This window comes from Octopus bimaculoides, chromosome 26 (genome assembly GCF_046866305.1).
Source record: "Octopus bimaculoides isolate indiv1 chromosome 26, ASM4686630v1, whole genome shotgun sequence".
Lineage (NCBI taxonomy): Eukaryota > Metazoa > Mollusca > Cephalopoda > Octopoda > Octopodidae > Octopus > Octopus bimaculoides.
Window position 1 is genome coordinate 22,819,806 of NC_142953.1, and position 16,334 is coordinate 22,836,139.

Genomic DNA, 16,334 nt, shown 5'->3' on the forward strand with positions numbered 1-16,334 from the left:
CTAGTCAGGTCTCACCTGGCACGAAACAATAACAATTTTCGGTTTCTATAATTAAATGAATAGACCTCCAGTAATTGTTGTTTAACTTGATGTCAGTTCGGGTCGAGCAGATCTATAATGAAAACAATCCAATCGAGACCATCCCGTCTATTTTCCCCAAGCATTCTGCACAAGACCCATTTTACACTCATTTTTAAAAATTTTATTTTATTCTATTTCTCTCTGAGGCAGCGATATGTGTAATGAAAACGGGATTTGTGTGCTATTTCTAGTAGTCTCGTCGATCCGCTGATAGTATACTGTTCTCAACAGACCATGTTGGCTCGTACAACGCATGGATGTATATATAATATATGGGCACTTTATGATCATTTAAATGTATCCTGCGTAATATATACATATACACATACATACACGAATTACACTCACGCACGTATACATTTCACTGGGTGTATAAATTTTTCTACTTCCTACTTTTTGCAATTGTGTTGCAGTGTGTGTTCTTTATACGAGTGTATAAACACTCGTGTATATACTCGAACCAACATTTTGTACCGGAAATATTATACACACGTTTATTAAATATAAATCGCTTCGGTCATCGATAGAAAATTCATTTTCCTGTTTAGCGTGTTATAATGATAAAAGAAAGCGCGAGAGAGACATAAACACACACACACTTTTATGTATATGTGTGTATGTATGTATATATATATATATATATATATATATATATATATATATATATATATATAATATACATCTGTATACTAATACATTTGGGTACATATGTATGCATTAATTAAAAAAAACACGCACGTATATATGGTGTGTTAATGTATGTTTATATATATATATATATATATATATATATATATGTATATATATTGATCATGTATTACTATAAATGTGTAAACATATGTATATATTGATTCCTTGTGTATGGATGTGTGTGTATATATATATATATATATATATATATATGTATTATATATCCATTCCGACCGATCTTACCAATCGGTTTCACACTAGGGGTTCAATGGAGTACTAGGCAACCATCTGTTTATGTGACCCAGCGCTCATCAGAGGTGGCTGTTATGGAATGAAATATGGCGACTGTCATATTTCCACACGCATGCATATATATATATATATATATATATATATATATATATATTACCATTGTTTAACTTCCATTTTCTGGTGCTGGCATGGGTTGGAGTGTTTCGCAGGAGCTGTGAAGCCAGAGGACTGCAACATGTGCCAATGTCTGGTATCTGACACTGGACGCCCTTCATAATGCCATACAATTTGCAGAATGTACTGGGTTCCTTTTCTTCTTGATGGTGATGGTTTTATACCAGTTTTTTTTTTGTTTTTTTAAGCAGGTGTTTTTTAAGTGGGGAAGAATACATGGTTACTCCAGTTGGATGAAGAGAGAAAACGGTGGTGTTGATGAGGCATCTGGACTTCCCCTCGAGCCAAAAAGTGGAATTGATGATTGGACAGAGTGAGTTTGCGAGTGTGTGAAAGAGGAGTGGCAGAGGGATAGGGATGTGGGTAAAGGGTAAGGACCACCCTTCAGTTATAAATGACAATGGGTTTGCACCTAGAAAGTTTCCCTTTGAGGCACAAGTCCAAGCAAGGTTGTTTATGAAAGACCAGCAGTCGCCTATGCATACCAGCCTCCATTCTCCACACCACCAATATTTATCCAGGGGAAAGGCAAAGGGGCCAATGTAGCTGGGCACCAATGACATCACAACTCATTTTCTACAGCTGAGTGAACTGGAGCAATGTGAAATAAAGTGTCTTGCTCAAGAACACAACACAGACCCCAATCTGGGAATCGAACTCACTACCTCATGATTGTGAGCTCAACACTAACCATTGAGCCATGTACCTTCACTGATATGAGTAGAAATGGAAGTGTGAAACATGGAGAACATCGGATTTTTTTTTTTTTTCTTTGGTGGGTGCAGGAATAATTGGAGTGGATTTGGGAGATGATAGGTGGCAGTGAAGGGGTGCAAGAGATATACACAATGCCATAGATGAGATCGGAAGTACATAGGGGTAGAAATAGTGATGGACAAAGGTAATGGTTACAACAACTGAATGATTAGTGCCATAGTCAGGAGTGTGATGGAGGGTTGGGTGTTAGAAAGGTACCTAGGTGTGGAAGTAGGGATGGACAAAATTAGTAGGGGTTGTTGTTGGAAGAATAAGAGGAAAAGAGAGGTGAATGGGGTGTTTAATAGAAAATAGGGTGGTAAGAGATGATATTGAGAATGTGGGTACAAAAGGAAGTGGTTGTAGGGTAACTGGTAACACAAAAGGGAAACTTTGCTTTTGTATAATTACCACAGCTGAGTGAATAGAGCTATAGTCAGAAAAATGATGGAGGCATGGTTGTTAGAAAGGACCAGTTGAGGACTGGAAACTCAACAAGAACAGATTGTAGGAGCATAAATATAAAAGATAAGCATTTTAGGGTCCCATTTTTACATGGTTGTTAGAAAGGACGAATTAGGGACTAGAAACTCAACAAGAACAGATTGGGTGTAGGAGCATAGATATAAAAGATAAGGTATTAGGGTCCCATTTTTGCTGAGATGGACAGGTTTCCTTGAACACGGCAAATTGCCAACCATCTCGATTCTTTGAAATGTCCCTTGTAAAGCATCCTATGTCTTTTCCTGCTGTTGCTTTACTAACAAGATAGAATCGGTAGTGCTTCTCTTTGGCATTTTATCTTGGTTAAATCTTTTCCTAATTAGTTGAGCTATGTTTATTTCTATAACTATCATGACTTGGTACAATAATTTGAGACTGCCTTCTTCCACATCTTCCATTCACATTTAGCAATCAGCATTCTTTTATGCACCTGCCCTTATTCATACACATCACATGACCACACCTGTCTTCTCTTTTGTACCCTGCATTGATTCTCTTAACACATTTTCACTTTGTCATACATGCACGCTGACATTGCACTGCATGTCCAACGGAGCATGCTAGCTACATTTCTTTCATGCCTTCACATATCATTTTCATTCACAGCCACCATTTCACTACCATGTAGCATTGTATTTTACACACAAATATCATACTATCTGCTCTTCACTCTGAGAAATAGCTCTCTGAACTTTCTCTGATTCTTATTCTAATTGTATTTTCAGAACCTCTGCTACTGCTAATTAGATCACCTAGGTAAGGATCATCCTGGGCATTTGAGGAAATCTCTTGTTCCTTTTTCTGCACATCTGCCACATACAAAGCCTGTTTTCTATGTTTCCCTTCCTGTGTTTCTACTGTACCTGTCATGTGTCCACAATTTTCACACAGTATACTATATGGAATTTCTGCCAACACCTTTACTAGATAGCAGACAGGCAGCATTTTCCTGAAGGTATTAAGTTTTTCTTGCTTACCATAGCTTTTTCTTTGCTAAGTTACCTTTTGAGGCCCTTTGATCCCAGTTCTTGCTTCCATACCTGGAATTTCTCTTCTAATTCTTCTACAGATTCAGCTGTAAGAACATGATCATCAGCACATAAAACCTCCCATGGGGACCAGTCTTAAACTTCTGTTATTGCCTAGAAGACTTTGGTAAATAGGAAAGGACTGAGAACTGAACCCTGGTGAACTCCTACCTGCACACTAAAGCTCTTGCTATACTCATTGCTAACTCTCACCTTACTGACAGCCCCTCTGTACGTGACTCAGATGGCACTCACCAGCCATTCCTCTAACTCTTGTTTCTACAGTGTCCACCAGGTGAGTAAGTGAGAGACATCCTGTCAGATATTCTCAGTGTTGACAAATGCTAAGTACAGCGGTTCACTTCTGACTAAATACTTTTCCTGTCATGACTTCACTAACAAGGAAGATAGCTTCAGTAGTGCTTCTTCCTAGCACAAAACCAAACTGTGTTTTATCTCGGCTAACTCTCCTCCTAATTAGTTTAGTTGTAATCTTTTCTCTGATTTTCATGGTTTGCCATTGCTGGTGCCATGTAAACAGCATCCAGCTCAACACTGTAAAGTGGTTGGCGTTTGGAAGGGCATCCAGCTGTAAAAAACCTTGCCAAAACAAACACAGAAGCCTGATGTAGTTTTCTGCCTGGCCAGCTCCTGTCAAACTGTCCAACCCATGCCAGCATGGAAAGTGGATGTTAAATGCTGGTGATGATGATACAATTTGATACCTCTGTAGTTACTTCTCTCTGAGGCATCTCCTTTACCCTTGTAACAATTGACTCCGATGCTGCTACACCAGTCACGTGAATGTAATCAGTCTGGATTGTGTGGCCACTAGATTGACATGATTAGGTGGCTGGCTGTTTTCCTGAAGATAATATTTCTGATCTGAAGTCAAGATAAATGACATCTGTGATGGAGGTGCTGTGTTAGGTAGTCTTTGCCGTCATGAAGACTATATTAGTTGGTACCAAGTAGATGATTTCTCTTTAAGAAGGCAGATAATGTTGGTTTTACCACCCTCTTAAATACTCTAATCTTATGAAAGATTAATGAGATCAAACAGTAAATCACTGTGAGATACTTATTTCATTTTTAAAAACACGAATGACAGATTGCGACAGAAAATGTTTAGGTATAAAACCTAAATCCAGCAAATTCCTCTGGAAAATCGGACATGCTGGCACCACATAAAATGCACTTATGCTTGTGCCACATAAAAGACACCTGTGCTGACACTATATAAAGAGCATCCGTGCAAGTGTCATATAAAAAATACCCTTGCAGATGCAACATAAGTACCCTGTGCCATGTAAAAAGCACCCAGTACACCCTGTAAAGTGGTTGGCATTAGGAAGGGCATCCAGTTGTGGAAGCCATGTCAAAACAGATGACTGGAGCCTGGTGCAGCTCTCCAGCCTTACCAGCTCTTGTTGAACTGTCCAACCCATGCCAGCATGGAAAATGGACGTTGAATGATAATTAGCAAGAGATGTTAAGTTGATGTATGCATTTCTTTCATAGAAGGAAACCTATGAGGGGCCCACTGCTGGATTTGGTTTGATGTTATTAAAGGTTGCAGTGGTGTCAGCAGTGCTGAAAGTTATGTTAGAGAAGATGTGTTGAGAATTTGCTTTGTGAAGACGTCCCGTGTTGGGACCATCATGCCAAAGAATAGACCTGACCTTTCCTCTGCAAAAAGGTAACCGAAAAGAGGCTGAAGTAATATTTGCTCTTTAATCTCGTAAAACCCTCACCAGTAATGACCACCCAAACAGACCCATGGGCTGGAGAGTTGTCGTCTGAGTGTTGCAGAGGAGTCATCTGCCAGGAATAAGAGGGAATCACCAACAAATGGTGGATGCAGTGATGCACTGTTGCAGTGCATGCTCCCATACTACTACCACTGCTACTACTACTACTACTGTCACTGCTTAAGTCAAATACATCAAGATTACTGAAGACAGAGGTATTGTTTCTGTAAAATCTCTTTTATCATCATCATCATCGTCTTTTAGTGTCCATTCTCCATGCTGGCATGGATTGGACGGTTTGACTGGAACTGGCAAGCCAGAGAGCTGCATCAACCTCCAGTCTATTTTTGGCATGGTTTCTATAGCTGGATGCCCTTCCTAATGCCAACCACTCCACCAAGCTCTTGCTATACTCATTGCTAACTCTCACCTTACTGACAGCCCCTCTGTACGTGACTCAGATGAACCCTGGTGAACTCCTACCTGCACACTAAAGCTCTTGCTATACTCATTACTAACTCTCACCTTTGGTTTGATGCACAGGTACTTTTTTATGTGTCCCTGGTATTATTCTGAATGATATTTAGTGCATCAATCGGTCTGACTGCTGGATTAAAAAAGTAGCCATGTGTTATTTTTATTATCCTAGAATAATTTTTGCAGTGACCGAGTCTCCTTCAGCGATTCTTTGATAATTAATGAAAGCATTCTTACTGTACTGGAAGTATTCTTTTCCTGACTCCCTCGACGGTAGGGAGCTACTTCAGGTGCTCCTGCTTGGGCTGGCAGTATTTTTGCTAATTGTTTTTTTTTTTTGTCTTATTAATTTTTTTCTGCTAAGGAGTTTTCCTCTTTGTTGAGAACCTGAATCTCTTTTGTTGGTGGGTTGTGTGTTGGGTGTGGTTAAAACATATGTGAATGACTGATTCCTCAAACTGTTGCGAAGACTCTTATATTCCAGAGAGATTCAAAATAATAGACTTGTCAACAAATATCGTCGTCGTTTAACATCTGCTTTCCATGCTGGCATGAGTTGGATGGTTTGACTGAGGACTGGCAAGCCAGGAGGCTGCACCAGGCCCCAATCTGATTTGGCAAAGTTTCTACAGCTGGATGCCCTTCCTAATGCCAACCACTCCGAGAGTGTAGTGGAGGCTTTAACGTTCCACTGGTGCAGGAGCCAGTCAGGTGGCACTGGCAACGATCACGCTCAAATGGTGCTTTTAACATCCCACTGGCATGGGTGCCAGTTAGGTGGTACTGTCATTGGCCACGACAACGGTTTCACTTGCCTCAACATGTCCTCACAAGCAGAGATTATTGCCCAATGATTGAAGGGTACTCTTAAATGGGTTGGTTATGCAGCACTGGCATAGGCCACAGTTATGGTCTCAGTTGGCTTTCTGGGTCTTCTCAAGCACAGAATATCTCCAAAGGTCTCAGCCATTTGTCATTGCCTTGAGAAGCCCAATATTCGAAGGTCATGCTTCACCACCTCATCCCAGGTCTTCCTGGGTCTACCTGTTGCACAGGTTCCCTCAACTGCTAGTAGAGGTGCATGGTTAAGTGGTTAGGGTATTTGGTTCACGAATGTAAGGTCAGGAGTTCAATTTCCAGTGGCATGTTGTGTCCTTGAGCTTTATTTCACATTAATCCAGTGCATTCAGCTGGAAAAATGAAATACACCTGTATTTCAAGGTTCCAGCCTTGTCATACTCTGTGTCATGTTGGATCTCCCTGAGAACAACATTAAGGGTATGCATGTCCATGGAATGCTCAACTACTTGCTCTTTAATTTCACAAGCCGGCTGTTCCATTGATTGGATCAACTGGAACCCTTGTCATAACCAAAGGAGAGCCATTTTTCTTTTTTTTTTTTCCAATTGCATTCCAGTTTCTTTCTGTATGTCCACTGGTGTCAGTGATTTTGGCCTAATCTTAAGATGATGAAAAACAAGGCTACAAAGTACCATGCAATGGGTCTGACTAAAAGGGTTTTTTTTTCCCACTGTGATATTGCTCGAAAAACTGGACCTCCATCGAGTGTTCCAGTTGATTTGGTTGATGGAACAACCTGTTCATGGAATTAATGTGCAAGTGGCTGAGCACTCCACAGACGCACGTATTCTTAATGTAATTCTCAGGGAGATTCAGTGTGACAGCTGAGTGGACAGAGCAACCTCAAAATAAAGTGTGTTGCTGAAGGATATAATGTGATGGTAGGTACAGAACTACACGTTCATGTAATGGGTGCTTTTACATACCACTGCCATGGGTGTCAGTTTGCATGGCACCAATATCTGCCATGACTATGATTTCACTTGGCTTGATGGGTCTTCTCAACCATGTCATTTGCCATTGCCCCTGTGAGGCCCAGTGCTCAGAAGGTGCTTCTTACATGCCACCGGCATGGTTGCTAGTTCCGTGATGCCAACTTTAGTCACATTGCCTCATTGAGATCGTTGCCAGTGCCCCTGGACTGGCTCTTGCGCGGGTGGCACATAAAAGACACCATTTCGAGCGTGGCCGTTTTCGTGCAGGTGACACGTAAAAGCACCCACTACACTCTCTGAGTGGTTGGCGTTAGGAAGGGCATCCAGCTGTAGAAACTCTGCCAAATTAGATTTGAGCCTGGTGTTGCCATCCGGTTTCACCAGTCCTCAGTCAAATCGTCCAACCCATGCTAGCATGGAAAGCGGACGTTAAACGATGATGATGATGATGTGTGTGTTTGTATATGTATGAATGTATATATATATATGTATGTATGTATATATATATATATATATATATATAGACATACACACACTCGTGTATGTGCCCTTACTTATACACACTAGCTTCATACACTGGTCTTCCAGTGGTTACAATGCCAAGGGCTTCAGTTGATTTGATCAATGGAACAGCCTACTCATGAAATTAACATGCAAACTTGGTTGAGTAATCCACGGACATGCATACCCTCAATGTAGTTCTCGGGGAGATTCAGAGTGACACAGGATTCAGCAAGGCTGGCCCCTTTGAATTACAGGTACAACTCATTTTTGCCTGGTGAGTGGAATGGAGCAATGTGAAAATGAAGTGTCTTGCTCAGGGACACAATGCACTGCCAGGTATTGAACTCCCAACCATAGAATCATGAGCTCACAGAATATATATAGTGAGCGTTTGTGTGGCCATGCGACCCAGAAGTTTGCTTCCCAACCACATTGTTTCAGGTTCAGTTGCAACATGTAGCTCCTGAGCAAAAATAGTTCTGTTCTAGTTGTAGGCCACCTAAAGCCTTAAAAGTGGGACTTAGTCAATTTGCAAAGACCCCCAACCAAATACCACCAGACATCCAGCCCAATGTTCTTATAGTTCTGCCAGTTCAACCATGCCCTACATTTCTACATTTTCTTTTAACCCCTGAAAACACTACAAGGTCTGGTCTTTTTTTGCATTTTGATAGCTTGTATGCCTCAGTGACCTCCTGAAAGCTATACTAGCAGAGCACAACCTCTTGGTAGGATCTCACATACAGGACAAGTTCAAGGATAGGGGCTTAACTAATATAGATCACCTCCTCTTTCCAGAAGTAAAATTGGGTTTGTGTGGGGCCATGATCCCTACCTAGGAAAAAGCAGAATTATAGAAGCGTTGATGACAATTCAAAAACCAACAAGACCTGAAGGAGGAAGGGCTTTTTTTGTGTGGAAGTAGAACACCCCTTTTGGTTGGCTCCTAATGGACTGTGCCACATTATGAATGGACATTCGCAGAGGGCCTTGAGCAGAGTGAAGCCAAGAGTTGCGTATTGTCCAGGGTTATTACTGGTATCTTGAGTAGAATGATTTGCAAGGACATTCTTATTATCCCGTTATATCGTATGTCAAACATGCAGTACAACACTTTTCTTACGAGAAACCTAATGAGGAGCATAAAAATCTGAAAGGAAACTAAGAGCCCTTCTCCCCTTTTGGTCAAAAGAAAAACACCAAAATTGCGATGGAAGAAACAAATTGGGATGGGTTGGTCATACCTTAGAGAAATGAACACCTTGTATCTGGAAACCACAATGGAGGTAGAAGATTACCTGTTTTATGCATTACCTTCGTCTTGCCCTCTCTTGCCCAGGTGGAACACTGGGACAGAGCTGAAAAAGCAGGGATCCAACTGGAGGGGGAAACAGAAAACAGGAAAAGCAACCCAGATTTGAGAACAAGGCAGAACAGTCATCGATGGCCTCTGCTCTTTAGTTGGAGAGAATGGATTAGTTAAATGGATTAAAAAAAAAAAAAAATGAATAGTAAATATTGACCTCACTGGGATTTGAACTTGGAGTGCAGAGTTTGAGAACAACTACTACGAAGCATTCTGTCTGATGGTCTCATCACTGCTGATTCACCTCCAAATAGGAAATGGACATTAGGGGAAAGTTTCACATTCATGAAAGTGAAAAAGTGATGTTCTATTATTATTATTATTATTTATTATTATTAAGGCAGCGAGCGGTCAGAATTGTTAAGCACACCCGGCAAAATGCTGAGTGGTATTTCATTTACCTTTCATCCTTTCGGGGTTGATTAAATAAATACCAGTCACACACTGGCGTGAATGTAATTGACTTAATGCCGTCCCCCAAGTTGTTCTTGGGGGGGGGGGGGGCAAGCTGGCAGAATCGTTAGCGTGCTAGACGGAATGATTAGCCATATTTCACCTGTCTTTATGTTCCGAGTTCAAATTCCGCCAAGGTCGACTTTGCTTTTCATGGTTTCGGGGTTGATAAAATAAGTACCAGTGAAACACTGAAGTCGTTATAATCGACTAGTCCCCTCCCTCAATATTTCTATTATCACCGCTGTCTTAGCAAAGGCGGAAGTATTGTTTTTAGTCACGTTTGTTTGTTTGTCCGTGCACAAGATATCTCAAGAACTGCTGGATGGATTCGGATGAAACTTTCAGGAATGTTTGGCCTTGTGACTGACATGAACTAATTAGATTTAGGGGTCGATCTGGTACCGGACAAGGATTCTGAATTATTTTTTGTTATATTTACTTTACTTCAGATGTCTTTCAAATCTTTCTCTGATTATCTCCCTTATATTATATATTATCTCCCTTATATATTATCCATATTAACACATTGCAGTATACTTACATACATCTATACATTGATCTAAAACAACAGGAATACTAAAGGAAGGCCGGAATTTAAGAGAAGAGAAAACCAAAATATCTCATACTATTCAATTGAAAATTTCCGAGTAGAACTTATTATTATTCCTGCCACCTTTGAAACTATTTTGAATGGTGAATTTTTTAACTTTGGCTTGTATTAGATAAGGATAAATTATTACTGTTCCTAAATTGGTACATTTTGGTTATCTCACCCCCATTAAAAAATTGCCATATCTCCCCACCGAAAATTGGGTTCATGTGGCGACAAGAGATTGAATTAAAAGGGTTAGATCCTTTTGATTCAATACTTCAACACATTGTTGATGTTTGGCCCCCTCAATAGGAATGGTAGGAGTTTTTATAAAAATGTTATATTCAGTAAGATGTTTAATTTTTTGAGTTTTCATGTTTTTCTTTTACTGGTTTCAGTCATTTGGCTGTGGCCATGCTGGAGCACCGCCTTTAGTCGAGCAAACCAACCTCAGGACTTATTCTTTGTACGCCTAGTGCTTATTCTATCGGTCTATTTTGCCGAACTTCTAAGTTACGGGGATGTAAACACACCAGCATCGGCTGTCCAGCGATGTTGCGGGATGGAGTGGGTCAAACACACACACACATATATATATATATATATATATATATATATATATATATATATATATATATATATATATATATATATATATACGCACGCACGCACGCGCGAGACGGGCTTCTTTCAGATTCCGTCTACCAAATCCATTCACAAGGCTTTGGTCGGCCCGAAGCTCTAGTAGAAGACTGAACCCGGAACCATGTGGTTGAGAAGCCACTCCTGCGCCTGTTTATGAATTTTTTCATTTTTTTTTTTTGTTTTATTTTATTAAGGGTTAAACAATTCTTTTAGTTGAGGGAGATAACCAAAAGTAACGATATTTCTCATAAAACGAGGGGGAGGTAACCCAATTTTTTAATGGGGTTGAGAAAACCAAAAAAGTACCACTAAATTTTCTACAGCTGCTTTGAGATGAATCATCTTTCCAAAACATAACCTATCAAATCCAGTAATGTAACTCAGAGTGGTCGAGTTCATTCTTAGTATTCTCATTTGTGAGTTTATTTCAGATATATCAGATTTTCCAGGACGTACAAGTCTAACCTTAGGGTCAGTTAAGAAATTCTCTTCATGATCTTTGAGTCTGATATGAGGTACTGTAGGTGTAAAAGGTTCTGTTACATCTAAAAAATTGGGTTGTTGGCACGACGTTGAGGGTTCCAGTTGATCCGATCAACGGAACAGCCTGCTCGTGAAATTAACGTGCAAGTGGCTGAGCACTCCACAGACACGTGTACCCTTAACGTAGTTCTCGGGGATATTCAGCGTGACACAGTGTGACAAGGCTGGCCCTTTGAATTACAGGCACAACAGAAACAGGAAGAGTGAGAGAAAGTTGTGGTGAAAGAGTACAGCAGAGTTCACCACCATCCCTTGCTGGAGCCTCGTGGAGCTTTTAGGTGTTTTCACTCAATAAACACTCACAACGCCTGGTCTGGGAATCGAAACCGCAATCCTATGACCGCGAGTCTGCTGCCCTAACCACTGGGCCATTGCGCCTCCACTCTGGAAAATTATATTTGTACATAATCTTCTTTGCATCTAAATTGATTAGTTTAAGAGTGTTTTTGCTAACTACTTTATATTTTTTTGTAATTTCTTTATGGAGTAAATTATGGTATGTATCAGTACTGAGGTTGTATGAGTTTCTTGTTTTATCAGACTGTAGAATAATCCCATTTTTTGTTTGTCCTTAGTTCATGTATTAAGTTCTTGAGTTTTCTCTGATGTTCATTATTGCTTGAAGGGTGGTTTTTCTAAATTTTAAGTTCTTAATAGTAGTCCATAATTCCTGTTTGAATGTATCCAAGTGAATATTTGGTAACAGAATTTTCTTAGTTTTAAAAAAATCTTTCAAAGATATCTCCATATCTGTGTTGGTGGTTGTGTGGTAAGTAGCTTGCTTTCCAACCATATGGTTCCGGGTTCAGTCCTACTGCGTGGCACCTTGGACAAGTGTCTTCTGCTATAGCCTTGGGCCAACCAAAGCGTTGTGAGTGGATTTGGTAGATGGAAAATGAAAGAAGCCTGTTGTGTGTGTGTGTGTGTGTATATGTGTGTCCAACATCGCTTGACGACCGATGCCGGTGTGTTTACGTCCCGCTTAACTTTGTGGTTTGGCGAAAGAGACCGATAGAATAAGTACTAGGCTTACAAAGAATAAGTCCTGGGGTTGATTTGCTTGACTAAAGGCGGTGCTCCAGCATAAAAGAATGCCTATTCTTTTCCTATTCTTCTAATATGCTCTTATACTTTTTAAATATTTATACCCATTATTTCATCCCCTTATCTAAGTAACAATTATTTTGATTTTACATTGATAATTTATATCCCCCCCCTTTATGTACTGTTAATGTAACTTTGCTTTACTACATCTACCTCCACCCTATTTCTTGACATTATATTAATATTGAACTTCCCCACCCCATTGCATAATTTTATCTAATATTAATTATCTAGCTGTCTAATTATTCTATTTGCTTACTTATTTTTTATTTATCTATTTACTTTCTTATATATTCGGACTGGCTCTTGTGCGGGTGGCACATAAAATACACCATTTTCAGCGTGGCCGTTGCCAGTACCGCCTGACTGGCCTTCGTGTGGGTGACATGTAAAAGCACCCACTACACTCTCTGAGTGGTTGGCGTTAGGAAGGGCATCCAGCTGTAGAAACTCTGCTAAATCAGATTGGAGCCTGGTGTTGCCATCCGGTTTCACCAGTCCTCAGTCAAATCGTCCAACCCATGCTAGCATGGAAAGCGGACGTTAAACGATGATGATGCATATTGTATAGATGTATAGATATACTTAATACTAAACCTTTTATATAATATTCTTTATAAAAAAAAACCCTATATTTCACTTCACTTAAGGCTTTGATAACACAATCTATACATACCCTTGACCACTATTCTTCCACATTATAAAACTTCACCACTATAAATTAAAATTATTTGAAAGGAAAAAATAATACAGGATAAAATTATGGGAACCATTGGGAGAGAGAACAAAAACAGATCATTTCTAGTCAAATACCCATTTTGAATACAAATCTTTTCTTAGGAGAACCAAATCGATTTCTTTAGGAGGCAAAAGCTTTTAAATTTAAATAAATGAAGTGGCTGTGTGGTAAGTAGCTTGCTTACTAACCATATGGTTCCGGGTTCGTTCCCACTGCGTGGCACCTTGGGCAAGTGTCTTCTACTATAGCCTCGGGCCGACCAAAGCCTTGTGAGTGGATTTGGTAGACGGAAACTGAAAGAAGCCTGTCGTATATATGTATATATATATATGTATGTATGTGTGTCTGTGTTTGTCCCCCCAGCATCGCTTGACAACCGATGGTGTGTTTACGTCCCCGTAACTTAGCGGTTCGGCAAAAGAGACCAATAGAATAAGTACTGGGCATCCAAAGAATAAGTCCTGGGGTCGATTTACTCGACTAAAGGCAGTGCTCCAGCATGGCCACAGTCAAATGACTGAAACAAGTAAAAGAGTAAATAAACATTTGAACACAAGTTTAAATATTAATAGTTATTTATTTCATTAATCAACTTACAATGGTGAAACATAATTTCTAAGAATTTTGGCAAAATTAAATGGAATCATTTGATGAAATTGTTTTTCTGTGAAATACACAATTCTGTGTTTGTGTGAGTATGTTTTTTTTATATATGTGTGAGTGTATGTATGTGTATATATATATGTGTGTGTGTGTGTGTGTGTATGTATGAATGTGCGTGTGTCACTTGTCACAAAAGTGTATGTATACTGACGGACACATACACCGTCACACACAAATAGAAAATGTGCTGTGATAATCAATGTGATGGTGATGTGAAATGTCAATTAGTTACTAAAAGCAAAATGGCAAATTGAATTCTTGCAATACAAATATTTGGATGAAAATATAGTTTAGTTGGTAGCGAAAAGCTTGCTGAATCTTTTGATAGCCCTTATGTGAAAATCAGAAGCTTGGTTTTCGAATGCATAAGGAACTAGGATTTCATCTTAAGTCCCAGGGCAGACAAGGTACCAGATCTGTTCCAGGGATATATGTCTGTAAATAGAAAAGAAATAGAAAAGGTATGCATTTCAAATTGGAATTCACCACCAAACAAATGTATGTGCGTGTGTGTATGTGTGTGTGTATATATATATATATATATATACTAGCAGAAATACCCGGCTTTGCCCGGGTTAAAGAGAATAATGAAATCTAAAAACGCTGTCTAGACTACGCAACCCTCAACTGTTAGTAGCTACAATACCATATTTCTACATTAATAACTCTCCAATCCATGCCAGCATGGAACATAGACATTAAGTGGAATGCCAGTCTCTCATCTGGGAAGGCCTTGAAATCAATGTTACCAACTGGGGACTATGTGCGTCGCAGTGATAATAAAAAGACTCAAAGGAGGTCTGCAACGAAATAATTTTACTCAACACTTTGCAAGTGAATCAGTGGAGGCAAAGATGCGTCTCATTTACTTGACAATTTATGCACCACATTGCAGAAATCACAATGTAAGTATATCTGAAAGGGTAGTCTTACACTGTTGTACCGTTGAATTACAAATAATGCTGTTATGTTCGGGTTAAAATTTCATCAACATCAAAAATATATGAATTTTCATGGGAGTTATGGCCGTTATGCATAGAATATAATTTCCAAATTTCATAAAGATCCATTCAGTACTTTTGACGTAGTTTTGGATAAGAAAACAAATGACTAATGTGTGTGTTTGTGTGCATGTGTATGTTTGTGATGGGTGTATATATGTATAGATATCTGTATGCATGTATATATGTGCACATATTACATGTACATCTATATATATATACATCTACACATATGTATACATATACATGTATGCATATAGATCTATATCTATATATATATCTGTACATATACATCTATATGTATACATATACATCTCTCTCTCTCTCTGAAAGTATCTGTCATTACAGTATCGAAATGTGATTGTTTCAGTCAGTGGAATAACGTGTACATATACATCTATATGTATACATATACACATCACGATAATCAGTCATCTACCGTAGCCTAGTCGTTACTACTCCCCAATGTAGGATTCCTCACCATACAGGTGACAGGTCCAGCTTTAAGATGCATTATGGATCTATAGCAATTGGAAGGGCATGACTCAATAGAAACAACGTGTGACGTTTGGAGTAAAGGGAAATGAAAGTGTCGCCTCTGGAGTTTGCAAATGACCACTCTACCGATAGGTAACTGGGCAGAAAATATTTACAATCAATAAATGTCTTAGAACAACCAGTCACTCATCTGGGAAGGCCTTGAAATCAATGTTACCAACTGGGGACTATATGTGTCGCAGTGGTAATAAAAAGACTCAAAGGAGGTCTGCAACGAAATAATTTTACTCATCACTTTGCAAGTGAATCAGTGAAGGCAAAGATGAGTCTCATTTACTTGACAATTTATGCACCACATTGCAGAAATCACAATGTAAGTATATCTGAAATGATAGTCTTACACTGTTGTACTGTTGAATTGCAAATAATGCTCATCTGTTATGTTCGGGTGACCCTATAGCTACCAATGGTACAACTGTATTCGTCTTTGCTTAGGAAAAATGACTAAATTGTGGGTGTGAAGTCCCCATGAAGGGGTCTTTGTAACTTCTAAGAAGAAAAAATTTTAGAAATATTACTTTATTTGTGTGTAATCTGTATGGTTAAAATTTCATCAACATCAAAAATATATGAATTTTCATGGGGGTTATGGCCATTATGCATAGAATACAATTTCCAAATTTCTTAAAGATCCATTCAATACTTTTGACGTAG

At 39.2% G+C, this 16,334-nt stretch overlaps 2 protein-coding genes across 2 annotated transcripts in view; one reads left to right on the forward strand and one right to left on the reverse strand.

The window, feature by feature from the left end:
- Positions 1 to 16,334, forward strand: part of LOC106874643 (uncharacterized) — a 32,701-nt gene that overhangs the window by 2,343 nt on the left and 14,024 nt on the right. The gene's annotated exons all lie outside the window — the stretch shown is intronic.
- LOC106874644 (uncharacterized) overlaps positions 14,016 to 16,334 on the reverse strand; it is an 8,404-nt gene continuing 6,085 nt past the window's right edge. Inside the window, exon 2 of the mRNA XM_014922437.3 lies at positions 14,016 to 14,556. The gene's annotated coding sequence lies outside the window, so the exon portion shown is untranslated. The remainder of the gene's footprint in view (positions 14,557 to 16,334) is intronic.